A 13,343-nucleotide genomic window follows, 5' to 3' on the forward strand; every position below is an offset into this window, starting at 1 on the left:
ACACAATGGACTAGAAAATTCAGTTTTGGAGTGAAAATAACAATTAGGTTGCATATAAATATCAAAATTCAATACCTGTTATAACGTATTTATATAATGCTTGATAGCATACATCAGTGTTCAAATACCGCATTATGTAACAAGGGAATAAAGTCGACTTTTATTCCTGTGTCACATAGAGGACTTTATTTCCGACTCAACTCTGACCGCAAAATTTATTCGAAAGTTGGGACTTTTAAATTGGGCTCATATTTTCCGCTGATTAAGGATGCGTTTTAAAAAAGTTAACTTCATGGTTGAATCGGGAATAAAATGAATTCTGTGGCCTATTAATAACTACTATGTAGGCTCGTCGAAGTTCATCAACATCAACATCAGTCAATTGAACAGAACAAAAGTACGTTTTACTTTTTGAAATCGGTGAGAATCATCGTATTAGCTACCTACAAAAATTTCAACGCAAAAAAAAAAGAAAAACGTCCAACGGATCTAGCGAGATAACGGAGAACAATCGAGTATACTTTAGAGCCATGGCAGTGATATACAAATTAAAGTGGGCCAAATCTTGACATTCTGCAGTCAAAATCCTATAATTACAAGAGAACCACCCAGTTTGAAACACTACCAGCTTAACGGCTTTCAGGGGGGTTATAGAGAGGCAACTCTCATATCACTGCATGTGACCGAACTCTACTAAGAATACGGAGAACTCTGACCAGGAGAGAGGGGGATGAGCCACAGATTCTTCAGAATTCCACGTTGCTCGCAATACAACGTGACACTTCAAAGTCAAGTACCACAAAATGAAAAGTTCTACAGTCTTTGGAATTTTTATAGAGGGACGCCTTGGAGCTAGAAGATAGATGCGAAATCAGAAAGGCTAGTTTCTCGACATATGATTATAGTAGTGTTATGTACTAGTAAGCTAGTATGAACATGTTAGCTATGGGCAGTCAAGCCATTCTTAGAACAGGTGTAATAGGTGCGCTTTCAAACGAGTCGTTAATACTGGGGTGGTAAAATAAGTTTGCAGAGACGGAAATTTTATATGCGGGTGACAGTAGGATGGTCCTCAAAAAGGTCATTTTTGAATGTCGACCGACTCATCCCTAGATCGGCTCCAAATGATGAATGAATAGTTCCCCCATTTTTTCTGATTTTGATCTCAATTTTAACCCGTGCCGGCAAGAGGGTGGATTTCTCCAATTCAGCCCCTTCAGGGGAATATTAACTCTGGCAAACGAATTTCGATAAAATTTGGTATATGGGGGTTTCTTGGGTCGCTGATTATGCATCTGAACTCAATATTTGCAAATTCAAAATGGCTGATCCAATATGGTGGTCCAAAATCCCAAGAGTCACTCGATATTGCCATATTGGATCCATCATTTTGAATTTTGTAATTTGAAGTCCAGATTCGAAATCTGTGACCTCAAAAGCCCCGAGCTCCGAGTTTTATCGAAATCGAACGACTTTTGGGATTTTGGTCCACCACATTGGATCCGCCATTTTGAATTTTCAAATTTCGAGTTCAGATTCGTAGTGAACGACCCAAGGAACCCCCCTGCGCTAAATTTGATCGAAATCCTTTGGATGGACTTAATGTGCTCCTGAAAGGGTTAAATGGAAAAATTCACCCTCTTACAGGCAGGGGTTAGAATTGAGATGAAAATCTGAAAAAATTGCAGAATTATTTTTGAATTATTTGGCACTAATTTGGGAGGTGAGCCGGTCAACATTCGAAAATGACCTTTTTAAGAACCACCCTAAGATTATTAAATATAATGAAAAATCAAGTTAGGCAGATGTACGTTAGAACGGGAGTGGTCAGTCAGTCCCTAAATATGTATGAAAAATATGAAAAGGAAAACTGATTTGTAAAATCTAAAAATCTTTGTTCGGGTAGTATATATATAATAAGAAATACAAAAAAATAGACAGTTAATCATCAGATAGGACAGCGCTTGCAAGTCAGTAAACAGCAAGTGAAAATATCAATAATTAGCAAGTGAAAGTATCACGTGTGTGATTGACGCAGCGGGAAATACTCGTTCTTACCTTCATTTTTATTTAATCTTTTTATGTTTTGACATTCAATATATAATATTGTCATGACCTGTTATTCATCCCCGAGTGGTAAGGAATAGATTATTCGGCTTCGCTTTTACGTTTTAGGAGAACCAGAAGTTAGAATGAGGGTTGGATAACTTTAGGTATGTTTAGAATATCAATTAATGTGTTTACTGTAATAAAATTGATGGAACAGTAGAAACGAAGTGTGCAGTTCAGAGGGTGGGTGAGAAGTTTCTTGGGACGAGGAGAATGAAACGTTGCGTTGGCGTGTGCGGAGAGCAGAGTGCAGGATCACGGTTCTGGGAATGGAAAGCGATAGTGAGGTGAAATGGGGAGTATTAGATATTAGACTGAGCACGCAACAATATATTTACTAGCGGTTAAAAATAGGACTGAATTATTTATAATAATATATAATATATAAGGGGTCATTCAACAAATACGTTCGCTTTTTGGATGGAGGGAGGGCAGGGTGGTATGACGTTCGGTTTTTTTTGTATAGAATTCGCATTTTGGTAGGAGAATTTCGTAGAGAAAGAAATAAAGGGCTGCCTATCTTTTTTCATTGCCAAGCAACAAAATCCTGTCCTTTATTAAAAGTTTGCATTTTGAATACTTTGAATACGTTTTTATGGACAATAGATCGAATTATGAATCAATACACCAAAAAGGGGGGCAAAGGGGGGGATATATATGTGACGCATTATTGGGGGGGGGGGTTAAACGAATAATTGTTGCACAGTTGAGGTCGGGGTCTACAATCGCCTACACAACAAACGCATGTTTTCAACGACCCTAAAAGTAGATATGAGTACTTTAAAGTAAAGATAAGTATAGATTTATGAATGTTTATTATAAAAAATACTAGGAAATTTGAGTATGCAAGAAATTTTATGAATACAAAATATAAAATATTTGAGATAGAAACGGATTCTCGACCTTTCTTGTCATGATGGCGGAACTTTTTCGGTGTCGTAAGTCAAACAATGAAAACTTCAAATCACGTTAGAGCGTGACGTTTAAATCCTTTTAGGGGGGTCCTCAAACTGAAGGAGTTTTATTGACATGAACAAATTTTTTTCAGTTCCACGTAAAAGGTGGAACTCACAATCATATATATGGGTCATTCCACCAATTATTGAGTGAAGTTGTGCCGGGGGGTCTAAACTTTACATAACAAAAAATTTTATTGAAAAGTACATAACAAAGAGAGCTTTCATGATTTTTTTCAAATTTTTTCGTCGAACCCTTTCGAAGATACAGTAGATCGAAAATTGCAAGATTTGCAATTCTTGACTTTAGATATTAAAAATATCAACCCCTTGTAAAATTTCTAAAAATAAATGAAATTATGGTTTTTGTGTAACAAGGTCGCAGCTTTCTGAAAAAAATATTTCCAATTTCCTCCAGTGTCGGGAAAACCCTGAAAAATGAGATCAAAAACTGAAAAACGCTTTTTCTACCAATGTATCATTTTTTATATTTTTTAAAATATTTTTTTCGAAAAGTTCAGACTTTTTTACATGGAAAATGTATTTTTTTATTTCGGGATTATTTAAAAATAAACCATAGCAAAATAAAGTTGAAAGTTTTGTGATGAATTGCCGATTTGTATTGTGCTGCTGTCACGGTCGTCGCACGAACTATCTAATGAAGTTTGAAAATGTCTGTACAAAACATGATATTCAGCGATTTTATAGTAAATATATATGTTCAAAGTATGAAGTGGGTAAGAAATAAAAATTATTACACAAAAGAGTTATGACAAGGGTCAAATCTTTATTATTTGAACTCTTTTTGTCACAGTTGACATAGAAACATTTCTTACAGTGGCAGAACCACGATTCTCGGCATCAGGGATAATACAATGCATAGATTGCGTCTTTTTTACAGCTACAGCATTTGCAAATCTTGAATTTAGCTGTGCTGCGCGTACTTCGTATTTCTCATTTAAAATGAAAGTGAAATCAACGTTTTTAAATGACTCACGTTCCCAGTCATACAATGCCAAGGATGATAAAATTTCGTTTCTCGTACCCATTTGAAGAGATACCCTTGCAGCGAGACGTTTGATCGTGCCTGCTAACCCATCACATGGTCCTTTACCATGGGATGTAACAATGAAATGCCATTCAGCCTTTAGCCCAAAATCATTTACGTGGTAGCACAAATTGATGAATGCCGATTTGTTCTTGAACTGTTGTGGTGCTACATCCGAAAAATAATATATCTTTGAAACATTCTGGAATTTTTGTTGATAGTTATCGTGCGACGACCGTGACGGCGGCACAATACAGATCGGCAATTCATCACAGAACTTTCAACTTTATTTTGCGATGGTTTATTTTTAAATAACCCCAAAATAAAAAAAATACATTTTCCATGTAAAAAAGTCTGAACTTTTTGAACTTCGAAAAAAATATTTTAAAAAATATAAAAAATGATACATTGGTAGAAAAAGCGTTTTTTAGTTTATGACCTCATTTTTCAGGGTTTTCCCGACATTGGAGGAAATTGAAAATATTTTTTTCAGAAAGCTGAGACTTTTTTACACCAGAACCATAATTTCATTTATTTTTAGAAATTTTACAAGGGGTTGATATTTTTAATATCTGAAGTCAAGAATTGCAAATCTTGCAATTTTCGATCCACTCTATCTTCGAAAGGGTTCGACGAAAAAATTTGAAAAAAATCATGAAAGCTCTCTTTGTTATGTACTTTTCAATCAAATTTTTATTATGTAAAGTTCAGACCCATCGGCACAACTTTACTCAATAATTGGTGGAATGACCCATATATATATATATATATAGAAACTTTGGCGGGAAGCGGACTATCTTAGAGTTAATATTAAGCGCTGAAATTTTTAGAGGATTTTTTTTTATCGATTTGGAAGCTTTTGAGCCTCTGGGAGCATACAAATTCGAAAACACCCATGTTAAGGGACACCCTAATATATATATATATATATATATATATATATAAAACTAAGAATAGGAAAGAAAGGAATAAAAATAAATCAATACAATAGTGAGAAACCATCAAAACATTCATTCTCCTAATCAAGATGAACGCCTCTCAGCGGCTACTTACTTTGAATTTTACAAAGATGAAATATGAGTCTAACCGCAGAAACAAACAACTCATGTTCATGGACGCAAGTCAAAGTCGTGAACTGTAACGACAAACATCTAGGATAAGGTTTTCACATTTGCTGTAATTCGACCGAAATATAAAATCTATTAAGCCATTTTCTTACGAAAGAGGCAAGTGATGAATTATCTACTTGTCTAGACCTTAGACTCCATGTTTTTCAAGAGATTTCTACAAAATTGTAAAGTAGAACTTCTATTACAAGTAGTAACGGTCTGACCGGCGAGATCATGGCGGGATCAAGGAGGAACATTTATAGCCAGAGTTGTAAAACCAACACTCTACTCAACATGGCGTCAACTATAAAAAATCACGTCCATGGAGATGAGTTATTCTTGCGGTTACACTCATGCTATCCCTTTTTCTGATCTAGTAATCGGTATAGATAAAAGACACACAAACTATCAAATGTGATAAAATGTATAATAATTAGACCGAAAAATACATTTTACGGTCCCAAAATTAACCACGCGTTTGGTATCGCATGTGTGGCACTAGTCCTAATAATGGCTTAACTGACCATAGCGTATGAGTACACCACTACTGTAATCAAATATCGAGAAACTAGTCTTCGTCATTTGATATGCTTTTCTTGGCTTCAAACTCTTGGACGATTAAGGTGTAATACTTGATTCTTATCGTGACTGGTAAATTAGTTACCAAACAAAATGTATTTATTTAAAAACTGCAAGTTTCGATACATTTATCGATACAGGTACTAATAAGACTCGCGGGGTTAAATGGAATCATTGACTATTTAAATTCGAAAGATTCATTATTAGAATCAAGAGAATTCGTTATTGTTACCACAGGCTCGAGTAGACCTATTGGAATTGTAACCAAGGAGTGTGGAGTGAAGTGCACACGATGGCAGTTCCCTGATAAACAATTTTTCAAATCTCCACAAAAATATGGTCAAACTTTATAGCCGAGACTGAACTTGTTCGTAACGTCAGAGGCAATTCTAGGTACCACCGTTCTTTGTAAGTAGGCGTGTAAAAACCCGTGGGCCCAACGTGTCACTAACGTGGGACCTTCCGTCTATTGCGCGGAAAGAAACGTGCATCTGCTGAACATCTGCATGCACTAAGTGCATGAGTTTTCACGGCTTTGGCAAAATACGGAACAAGCCGTGATAATTCGAACTTGCTGCTGTAACCTTCCTCAAGTATGATTGTTTGGAACCGTAGTGTATAATCAATATTATGCAGGGCCAACAGATGTTCTACGTGCGTACGTGTGTTTCATAGCAGCTCCATGACTATGATTCACAAAGGTACTGGTATCACATGATGCAACCGAAAAGATAATTAAGACAAAAGAAAAGGAACGTATCAGCAGCTTCGTAACAATACAGTACATGACCATGATTCACAAAGATACGGGCATCACATGATGCAAACGAAAAGATAATTAAGACAAAATAGAAGGAACGTATCAGCAGCTTCGTAACAATACAGTGCAAAAGTAAAATCCGTACGTTAGCCGGTGACTCGGATCGCAGATGCAGAATTTATTTTAAAATACACTTAGACATAATACAAAATAAAAAAAGTATACAACGGTAAACGGAAGGAAATAAAAGAGAAGTTAATGATAGAGCAAACAGTAGAGCAAATGTTCGATAGCCGATAGCGACAGAAGAAATGGCAGCGATAGAGGAAGGAGAAAAAGGTAATAGACGAAAAATCTAGGACAACGAGAGGAGACTAGCGACTGCTCCTGGTGGGTTGAGCGTAGAATAGACGGAGTCGGAGTTCGGTTCGACGAGCTTGGGTGCGTTCCGATATTCGCTCAAAACGTTACACGTGCCAAGCGAGAGAGGAGTGGGGATGTGTCAGATGCCTCACCATCCTATAATGATCCTGTAGGACTATGCGCTTGGATACGTTCCGGGTTTGAAGCGCTGTCAGCAATCAGTCGCTCCGTTATTTATAGCATTGAGCGGCGCTTGGAATGTCGGATCGCTCTTTACGTATTCAACATTTTCAGTGTTTGGAGCGAATATCAGAACGCATCCCTTGTCGCTGTCGTTCGATGTCGATCCTTCTTCCTGGTAATATGAACCACCTGTTTACCGAAATTACCGATAGATGTTGGGTTATGTTCGTCCTGTGACTTCGTCGTTGACACCAACTCGTACTGTACAGTCGTAGCACTGTAGAGCGTATAAAAAAAGGGATATTTTAAGGTTGTAAGAAGTGAGCCGATCTTGGCTGCAAATAGTGGTGGCGCTGTTAAGCGTAAGATGCCAATCTAACTATAGTTTAAGATATAATCAGTGTAACTGTATAACTAACAGATTCAATTTCATTACTCAACTTAGTATCTACCAGCGCCACGTTGGTTGTTTTATGGACCCCTATTTGCATCCAAAGTTTGACCACATTTTGACCGCATCGTCCATCAGAGAGTTGCCCTCCTTCTATAAGCTCCATACGCAGCACTTTACTGACCAGTTCATATCATTGTCTGTCCTCTGGCGAAGACACACATGATGCCTCCCGGTCAAAGGTTTTGTCGGTAGGAGAGTGACGACATTATGCAACTTACAATCAGAGTCGGTTCCACCAGTGTCATTGTGCTGGGCATTGCGCTTCGGCTAATGAAATAACTATTATATATATATATATATATATATATATATATATATATATATATATATATATAATAACAGGAACACGGCATCGAGTCTTCTGAATACTCTCGACGGTGATAATAACCGCTGGAATGGTAGTAGTTGAGAATCGGTCCAGTACCTGGCTAGAAGTTTGCGGGACGGGAACTCGTGGTTGCGCTGTTAGCGCGAATCGGTACACCGTCTCCGCAGTATCCGGGAAAGCGGGCGACTGTTTTCTCCAAGAGAAGTTTGTCGCTCGGCTGACAGAAGCATTTCCTTGTGCCTGTTGCACATTTTTGTACGCCAGTAGCCGAAGCGGTACCGGAGGTTCTGGAAGAGGATATACCCTGGTCCAAGTGCTTTGCAAGGCACAGCAGAATGTGCATGTCAAATAACGAATAGATAAAGTCATCGGGACAATAACTGGTGTTGATGTTGGTTCCCCGGAGGTCAGAAATGTCGTCGTCGCCCTGGATAGCTTGTCATAGTCAAATTGTTGTTTGCTTACGCCGAAGCGTGGTTACAAAGTTTACAAAGAAAGAATTAGAAACTCGCAGTTTATCGTCTAATTTGTATCAAGTTCGCTTGGAGTACCCCGTCAAGAATGCGTGTTCCGGGAGTTTCCTTCAGTTGTTTGCTGTTATGAGGCGATGACGGGCTGTTCTAAACATCGTGTTACAACAGATATACGTTAAAGTCGGGATGTGCGAGATAATTACACGCTTTGGAATTATATATTCCTATAAGAGGAACTTATAGATTGAATTGCAATAAAAATGCAATGGATAATACTCGCCCCCGTGCTACCGAGAAAACTTTTCTAGCGATTAAATGCATGCATATTTTGCATTGTACTCAGCCATTGCAACGGTTCATGCAACGTCGAAGATACAGATGGTAGAACACATTTGCAGATCAAATTCTTCACGTCACACCAGAAAGCATAATCAGTTATTGCGTTTGCTATTTCTCACCATCTGTATACTCGTAAAATGAACGCTTCACTTTGCGGTACAGTTAGAATACTTGAATAATAAAACGGGAGGTTTCACGACGAAACAATAACGGTTCCCTTCATTCAGACTACGTTGTAAATATAAGCTGCGTTCAATAAGTTCTAGAATCTCTTGTACAGTTCACTTAACTTTTGTAGGTCAATAACGGCTGCGATGAAAGAAAATCACTGCGAACCTCTCAAGTGCGCTCTGGAAATCTCTGTGAAACTCTAGAAATTTCTCTGAAAACTACTGGAAATTCTGCTTCGTCTCTTTTTTTGGGAAATCTGTTCAAAGTAAAAATTTTTCAGTTTGAAATTTCTACATTTTTCGAAAAATATCGTAAAATGTCGTCTTCTGCAAAGAAAATTCAAAGGTTTTCTTTGAAAATCAGTTCAATATCTCTGGCAAAAATATTTCTCTGTAAAACTTCTCGGCAATTCTCATACAAATTGAACACACACGTACATCTTACACAATAATATCAATATTTTTTGAAAACTTCTATATACACTAAATTTGAAATATTACACCAACCGCGAGAAAGGATATCATGGTTGGTGAATCTGAATAACTCGTTGAAAATCAATTTTTTTGTAAAACTGCATTCGGAAGATGGACTTGATTTTTGAAAGATGAAATTATAGAGAATCAATAAATTTTATTTAGTTAAATGTTTTGTATTCGCTCTTAATTGGAGCACGTGAAATTGGAAAATTTTCATGCAAAAAATGTTCTCTGGAAAACTCTGTTGAAAGAGATTCCGTTGCTGCACTTGCAAGCGTACATATTTTCTGAAAAATGCAGAAATTCGAGCTGAAAACTTCTTGCATTCAACAAATTTTCAAAGACAAATTTTGATTTTTCTCTGAAAAGTGTTCTAAACAATAAATAAAGGCAGAGTGTAAAGTAAATTTTTTCACATAAATTTTCAGAGTTTCGCAGATTTTTTTTATGACGGAGATCCAGAAAAATTCATTTTATACTGATTTAAAAGTGAAAATTTTCGTTCCTTCTATTTTTTTTTCTGTAGAACATCATCAAACAAAAAACATATTTCGAAATACCTGAATGTGCATTGGTTTAAATATTACGAACGGTAGGTCAGAACAGAAAAAAACTATTGATTGACTTTCGTATTAGCCACACTTTATTTTTTACCACTAATAATAAGTCACACTGTGACATTGAATACTGTGGAAATTATCAGTTCGCTGTAAGGAAAATGAAATACTTTTCTCTGTAACATTTCAGTTACTGTGTAATATTATTGGTGAATGGGAATTACACGCTGTTATACGCTGTCACTAACAAATCAGTCTTACAGAATTAAATGTTATAAGCAACTATCAGGTGTACGAAGCTTCGGGGGAAACATGCCTGTACGCAGGTATATTTGGTAATGAAACTCTCTTCTCATACCAAACACAATGTGAAATTAACATTAATTGGGTGTATGGATTCAATTAACGACAAATTGTCTTTCTTTCATTTCCTATACTGTATGCATTAAACATATTTCTATATCGCTCTCGCATACATTTGTCGGTATATCATTGTTCATTTCTTGTCAACGCAACAGGAAACCTTCCTTCACCTCTCTGATTTTGTTCCAATTTCGTTTAGGAGCAGAGAAAGAACTGTTTTGTAAAAAAAATACAGCTTACAACTCATTTACAGATTATTCTAACCTTTTAGCATCCTGATAAAAATTTGTTTATGTTTAATGTCATTTATTTTTAGCAACTCGTTTTCTGGCACATGTTACCTCTCTGATTAAGTCAACAGCAAAGCCGACGGCTGGTGGAAAGCGAAGCTTCCTGATAGTTTGGTTCTTGCTTCCTTTGTTTAAATTTCATTATATTTCGAGGACATCTGCAGAGTACCTCCTGAACTTGACCGAAAATCGGTTTTTGACTGGCTAGATTGTGAAATTTATTTATAGTTTCACAATTGAGTATTTGTGACACTAAATTACAAAACTTACTGATTGTGAGTATCAGTGTGTCTCAACTCTGAACTATAATCATACTTTGTTTAACTTTGGTTCATTACGGTGACAAAAATTATACGAAGAAAGAACCACTGTACATAATTTTTTAAATACTTAATTTTTCAGGCTAATGAAAAAATGTTGTATTGTAAATGATGCAGTTTCAGGCTTTCGTCTGATGAACAGGTTAAAAGGAGACAAAAAGAATAATATCCAAACTGAATTCGTATATTTTTCATTAAGCGAAATTTGGGCATAAGAAAAAGGTCCTTTCAACTCGTAATATAAATAGTTATCGGTTCTTCTATAACCAATTTTCGTCCGGAAAAGTACTTTTTGAAAAGTTTGACGAGATTAAAATACACTGGTGGAGAATTCTTGAAACACGCGAGCCGTTTTTAAGTTTAATACTTCGAACAGCAGCATTTTCGGATACTTTCACTTCAGTATTTTTCAAAAAACTCATCGAGTCATTTGCACAAGTGCGGAAAGTGGACAAACGATAACTGTGAAGTTTATAGCGTGTGCCGCTGAGGCGAGTGCTGCAATTGCTCGAGTGCTGATATGAACAAAGTATGGGCCAAGGCTAACGCTATAATCATACCAGTCAAATATAGCCCTTCCGTACGTATGACACGCGCTACTGTTTGCAATACCTGTGAAGAAGCGCTCAGGGTGCCACTGACAGCGCGTAAAATTGAGATTAGCCAACTCATGCTGAATGACACAGTGCCAAAAATTGAGTATTCCAAAGTGTGCATGCACTTTCATATTTATTACATATAATATAGCGTGTCAATTGTACGCATACGCCAACATTGTTTTACCGCACTGTTCGGTACTCTGGCACTTGGCACACGCTTCACAGGTTTCAAAAATCAAACTTTTCAAGCAGGTATTGCCAAATACAGGATGCTTTAGTGTGCGGTGATCACCGGGCACTCACGAATTCCCTGCAAAAAACTGAGACTAAAATTAACTCTTGACAATTTTTTCTATATAACGCGAGCATGTTTTACGCGTTATTCCATGTGTGTTTACTGTACACAAAGTACCCGTTTCTACGACGGTTGAGTGAGTCTGCGAATGCGCATGCGCGGTGTACTGAGAACACCACTTTTCACTCCTAGGACTTGAAAGTGGCCTTTTCAGTACTGCGCTCATACGCTGTTACGACAAACACAGCGAACTTATCTGACATTACGCGACCCAAACCTCAATTTCGTTCTTAGTGAAAAAACGCATAACATTCTCTTCTTATATAAAGAATCGTGTGCAACAAGGAGGCAACGGTCTGTTCGCTTCACGTATTTGCAATATTCATCTTCGGCTCGTATACGTGCTCATATGCAACTCATATTGCAAACTCACGCTCGGTCCACAAATACCGAGTTTGCACCCTTGTTACGCAATATACTATTTGAAGCAACGGTTTTCCAGTTAGAGAATCTGAACTCACCAATCAGGGCGCAGATGAAAGACCGCCGGCCGGGCACGCGAACCTAAAACGCAAGGCTAGCGTACGCTGCGCCAGAGAGGGTATCGTTTCTACAAGTGCCGATCCTACAAATTCGGTTCTCATGCATTTAACTGTCAATTTCGTAAATTTTGTCTAGTTTAATTTGATTTAAATTATTTGTCTGCCACTGGTAGGAACGAACTTGTAGGCATCGACACTTGTAGAAACGATACCCTCCACAGCACGGCATACGCTAGCCTCGCGCTAGGCTTGTGCACCCGGCCGGCGGTCTTCCATCATGTGCCCTGATTAGTGAACTGTAATCGGCTCAACCTCGAAACCGATATTTAAAAAAAAACACATTTTCAAGAGTAATTTTAGTTTTACTTTATTTTTTGTTTGGAAAGAATCCGTGAGTGCTCGGTGATCCCTGCATACTGAAACACCCTGTACACTATTTCGTTTTCTATAACTGTTGATTTTGTTTCCCTTTGAATGTGAAGTCAATTTATACAGAAAACTGTGATTCCGTGCTCACGATAAGATCATTTTTTTCACAAAATAATAACAATTTTGAACGCCTGATAATTTTTCAGGAGTAAACTCATAGTTGAAAGTCATCATTTTTTTCCGCACCTCAAAAACTTGGAGCAAAATCGTAGACGTGAAGGCAAAATTTGATGGACACAAATTTATTGAGTCAACAAAATATAATTTTTATTTACACTAATGTACGCTGTATTAATGTATGTATTGTACATTGACTGTAATTCTTGACCACGAATAACAGTAAAATACAACAACTAATCGCAGAAAATCATCAGTAATAAAAGTGACTGTCGTAAAATTTCAAACCATGTATCCAAATACATTCAAATTCAGAGGCAAAAAGATACCTACGCGGTTCTTCTCTTTTGCACATAGACTCTGAAACTCGAGTAAAATCGTTGTTTGTGAATGTCGGAATATATATCGATAATTGAACATTGCTAGGTGATCTGCAAAAAATTCTACAAGTCGAAAAGGGACTTATATCTATACCTTCAATTG

General features: G+C 37.1%; 1 protein-coding gene across 3 annotated transcripts in view; it reads left to right on the plus strand.

The window, feature by feature from the left end:
• The window catches only part of LOC124298713 (lysophosphatidylcholine acyltransferase), a 114,952-nt gene that overhangs the window by 61,772 nt on the left and 39,837 nt on the right, over positions 1 to 13,343 (plus strand). The window lies entirely within an intron of this gene.

The sequence above is a fragment of the Neodiprion virginianus genome, chromosome 2 (genome assembly GCF_021901495.1).
Source record: "Neodiprion virginianus isolate iyNeoVirg1 chromosome 2, iyNeoVirg1.1, whole genome shotgun sequence".
NCBI classification, from domain to species: Eukaryota; Metazoa; Arthropoda; class Insecta; order Hymenoptera; family Diprionidae; genus Neodiprion; species Neodiprion virginianus.